Source organism: Tupaia chinensis, unplaced genomic scaffold (assembly GCF_000334495.1).
Source record: "Tupaia chinensis unplaced genomic scaffold, TupChi_1.0 Scaffold000609_1, whole genome shotgun sequence".
NCBI classification, from domain to species: domain Eukaryota; kingdom Metazoa; phylum Chordata; class Mammalia; order Scandentia; family Tupaiidae; genus Tupaia; species Tupaia belangeri.
In genome coordinates, this window is record NW_006160128.1 from 25449 (window position 1) to 30769 (window position 5321).

Here is a 5321-nt window from a genome sequence, read left to right on the forward strand (position 1 = left end):
CCTGGGGGTGCGATATCTCACTTTCTGTCTCTTTGTCTCTCTCTGTCTTTCTGGCAAGTGCATGCATGTGCCCTGTAGCAATATATTTATATATATATATATAAAATTAAAATAGGAGCTCATGACGTTAATTTGCTATAGGGCACGTGTGCTTACCAGAGAGAGAGAAAAAGTAAGAAAGCAAGCCACCAGGTCCAGGACTTGCTGTCAACCATGTAGGAGTCTAGTACCTTACCCAGCACGCTACCTGCTGGCCCCTATTTCATGGGTATTTTTAGTAGGAGCCAAGTTTTGGGGCCAAATAGTTAAGTAAATTGGAGAGCAGGTATGGAGGTGCTGTGAGAATGATGCACCCCAAAATGTTCTTAATTGCAAAAGAAGTCGATATTCATTGAAGAAATTTGAACAATCAAAACAAAGAGTAAAAGCGTATCCTTGACCCATTACTTTCATTCAGATCTTATTCTCCAAGAGCAACCTCTTCCCCAATGCGATGTACAATCTTCTAGGATTTATTTTCCATTGAAGAATTTGAAAATAGGGACCCAGCAGGTGGTGTGGTGGTTAAGGGCACTGGACTCCCACATGGCCAACTGCAAGTTCCTGACCTGGTGGCTTGCCTTCTCACTTTTCCCCTCTCTCTCTCACTCTGTCCCTCTCTGGTCAAATTAAAATAAATAAGTAAATAAATAAAGTTAAATAAAACAATTATTTATTTGAAAAAAGAAAAGGAAAAAAGATTTTGAAAATAGAATTTTTTTTTTTACGAAGTATTCTTTGCTTGCTGTTCAAGACTTTTCCTTTTGCATTCTTCAAAGAATCTCATACCCTTCTATGCTATGTACAAAACCACCTCGTCTTTTTAAACAGGTGCAAGGATTTTTACAGTATGCTACTTTTAAAAATGACTCCTAAAGGAATCTTTCTGCAGGCTTTCTTTGATTACATCAAGTCCAAGACCTGAACTGAGCCCACTGCGCCAAGTCATCTTTGTGTGGGATAGACTAGCTTCCTTCCTAAATCTATAGGATGATGCTAGTATGTAACTTCTTTGGAAGAACTGAGAGAATAGTCACTAGGAATGTTTTCTGTGCTCTGAAATTCAGATGAGAAACCTCCCCCATGAGCAAAGACACTTTAGCTGCTCATCTTATTGGAGACAGACCAAGGGTCGTGATGGGATGTTTGGTTTGGGAGCCCAGATCTACAAGATTAGAAACTGGTCCTGAGAAACAAACAAAGCCAGAGCCAGGAGAAAAGTATGAAAAAGAAAAGATCAGAGTGACAAGTCACCAGGTGGCAAATGCACCAGGCATGGGGTTAGGTTGGTGTGTATGTGGGGGAGGGGGTCTTGTCATGGATATGTTGGAGGGGAGGTCTGTTACTGCATCGGGCTCCATTGCTTTGTAGGCTGTTGTGCTTGTGCATTTTTTGTCTGGTAATGGGGGGGCCTCAAGTGCCCAGTAGGGGACGTTGTGTGGATTTCCAATGTGGACCTTGATGGTATGAGCATCCACGTACGAGTGATTTTGTTCATATCCATGGAGTGCCTCCAAGGGAAAATGAAATACGGATCAAAGAGCCAAGAGGGTATCCATGTGCTCATGCGTTGCTATGGGAGAGGAAAAGAGTTACATTCTCTGGGTCCTCTGATGACAATTCAGGCAGTAAAAGTCAGATAACCTTTTCCCTGTTGGTACCAGGGGTCTGGCTACAACTCCTGACAATGAAGAGAGATGTGTTGGATGCCCTTTCCATTGGCGTCATGGGGCTTCCTGCTCATATCTCTCTAACTACCTGCAACAAGCCCCCTTGGGTCAGAGGATTTCCTCCAGTTTCCTTCTATGCTCCCTAGTGCTCATACTAAGCCAATTCTGCGACTTTCTACCTCTGCCATGAAGACTTCTCAAATCAATGCATGGGTTTTATATGCGTTTAGACGTAAATATCGCAGGGGAGGAAAAACTCCTCTGTTATCCTCTCAGTTCTATGACTGGGAAATTGAACTGACAGAAGGCAGATTAATAACAAAAGTGGTTTATTCACACTGCAGCATGCATGCACACAGGAGAAATTCAGTGATGAGTAACTCAAAGGGGTGCTTAGAATGTGGAGCTCATGTAGTATCTTAAGAATGATAAGCTTGCAGACACCAGAGCATGGCATAATGGTTACATCACTGGACTCCCGTGTAGTCAACTATTGTTCGAGTTCCAGACCTGGTAGCTTAAACTCACACCAGGTGTGTGCCCAAAATCCCAAGAGAAAAATGGAGAAGGGATTGTGGTATGGCCATGCACCCTGGTGGGTGATTTCTTGGTCTCTATCACTCTGTTTCTCTGGCAAGCACAGGCGCCCTATAGCAAATATCTCTCTCTCAAAAAAAAAAAAAAAAAAAAAATGAAAAGTTTGTGGGGCCACAAAAAAAAAGAATGATAAGATTGTGGGGCCAGCAGGTGGCAAGGTGGTTGAGGTGTTGGACTCCCACATGGCTGACTGTGGTTCAGGTCCCAGACCCAGTGACCCAAAAAATCACAACAAATAAATAGATAAACAAACAAAGGAATAATAAGCTCACAGAGAAATAACAAGGTAAAGAAAAGAGGGTTAGGCTTTTCGGAGTGGGAAGGTAAATACATGGAGGAAGGTAAGAAATACATTAGTGAGGTTTGTTATGTGGATTTCATTGGTGGGTTTATAAGAATCTGATATTAAATGTTATTCTTCCTTCCCTAGTACAAAGAGAGTACCTTGCAGGTTTCTCATTGGAAATTTTATATCCTGCTCTTAGGTAGAAAGGGAAAGTTCAGACAGCCCTTCTCTATCAACTATTTCTCAAGTATATGAAGCTCAAAATAATCTTTATGCCAAAGTGGTATATTTTGGTGCGGCATATTCTGATTCTCTACAATACATCCACACCCAACAGGCAAAATGCCTACCTCTGTTACTGTGGATGCCTCTAATATTAGCTCTTACTATTAAAATGAACAATTTCAGTCAATATTTATTGAACACATTTTATATGCCAGACACTGTGTTAAGCAGGTCATAAAATCTATTTTATTTCATTCTTTCAACAGCCAACAACTTTATGAGATTCAAAGAGGTGACGTGAATCTGCCTATAGTCACACAACTAGTAAATGGGTATAGACTGGAAAAATCAGCTCAACTCTAACTGACTACAAATTACTTCTAGTTCTTCCCAGCTTCTCCCCCTTCTAAGGCCAACCAACTTCTGATATCTATCTTAACTTGTTAGCCCCGAGAGGTGAGGAAGGTCTTTACATACGATGGGCACTTAACTCCATCCAACGATTATTCTGCTGCCTTGAAAACCTGACAGCTGACAGCGGTTAGGACGGGAGTCCGGACTCTGGGCCGCTCAATAAGTGCCCCGTCAGAGTGATGGCTGATGGCTTGTTTTCTTCCCTTCACTGGAGTATTTATAGAAGAACTTTTAGCAAGCTCCAAAATGTAACACTCTCCAGAGACACTTTTGGCCCTTGAAACTACATCCTGCCATGAAAAAAAAAAATCACTAGAGTTTCAGATAAGGCTCAAATATTGATTTGTACATACCTCTCAGAGTACTCAGCCATGCTTAGTTGAATCCTGGGTTATTCTAATCCAATCCAACCACTATTTTAAATAAGCCTGTAACATAGTTCAGTAAATTCTCTCTATAATAAAAATTTTAAAACCATTTTAGCAATTTTCTTGGGAAAAACATGTTGCTGAATTACTTCAAAGTCTTCTCTGGATTCAGGAGTGAAACAGGAAATTTAGAAACCGTGTAGTTCACTACTGTTATTTTTCAGAATAGGACAGAGGTACACAGAGGGTACTAAATCCGCCTGATGTCACAAAACTAGTCTTTGTCTCAGGGATAAATAAACAAATGAAACTTAACGACCATAATAGATGCTTTCGGATCAGGCTGTCCTTTTTCCTGAATTTATGGCTTATTTTTGTATCTTTGAAGTCTGGCTATGATACAAGCACAATAAAACGCTCTAAAATGCTTATTAAATTAGATAATGTGTCAAAAACATATTTCCAGATAAAATATTTGCCTTTAGCAGTTTGTAATCCAAATCATTTTTTTTGAGACAGATTTTTGCTATAGTGCACATGTGCTTATTAAACAGAAAGAAAGAAAGTGAAAAATCACCTCCCACCAGGGGGTTGGACATGCTGCAATCCCTTCTCTTCCATTCTTCTCTCAGGATTTTGAGCATGCATGCACCAGCACCCAGCATGAATTTCAAGTGGCTGGGTCCAGGACTCAAACTGCTGTGGGCCACATGGGAATCCAGCACCTTAACTACTATGCCACCTGCTGGTCCCCAAACCATATAATTTTTAAAAATAAAAAAATGTATGTGATATGTTACCAATTTTTAATTTACTCCCAAAGATAGGGTCTTTTGCTATTTAGTTTTGTAGGGCCAACTTACAAAACGGAAACAGACCGTCACAACACTAGTTTTATCCAGTGACCAAGGAGTGGAAAAATGGGAGGGGAGCTTACAAATTCACTTCTTACTCATCTTGAGCTGGGGAGTTTAAAATACAGTAAATGGAGGAATGAGGAGACAGTTGAAGGAGGAATATTTAAAACTTTTCCTGGAAAAGGTGGGGACTTCCCAGAATTCCAAACCCACCTCTTTTTTCTTATTTAAATATTTCTTTCCAGTGGTTCCCCTGGTGATTGTAAACTTCCATGGTGCTGGTGGGTGTGCTATTTAGTACAGAAATGACATCGCGATGAGCTTTCAGGTCTCTTAGAGGTCATCATGGCAGCCAGCTTGGATCCCGTCAGTCCAGGATGGCTCATAGAGAGAGAGCATTATCTTATCCACAGGATGGATTCTACGACCTAAGGAAAAACATCACTGTGGGAGGAGCTGGGGTATGGTATGAGGACACAGCATGGTGGGTGACAGCGCCATAAAAGGTCAATCACACCAGAGCTAAATAGTCAAGGAGGACTTCATGCATGACTATTTGCATTAGAAAAGCAAGATCAAATTAGCCCTATTGAAAAAAGTGGGGGAATTTTTTTGTTTTTGTTTTTGTTTTTCTTGAGAGGTTTTTGCTATAGGGCACGTGCACTTGCCAGACAGACAGAGAGAGACATAGAGACAGAAAGCAAGAAAACAGCCCCCAGAGGGGATGGTCACACCGCAATCCCTTCTCCTCCATTCTCCTCTCAGGATCTTGGGCACGCACGCACACGCGCCCGGCGTGAGTTTAAGCCATCAGGTCCGGGACGCGAACCACGGTCGACTACGTGGGAGTCCAACGACATAGCCA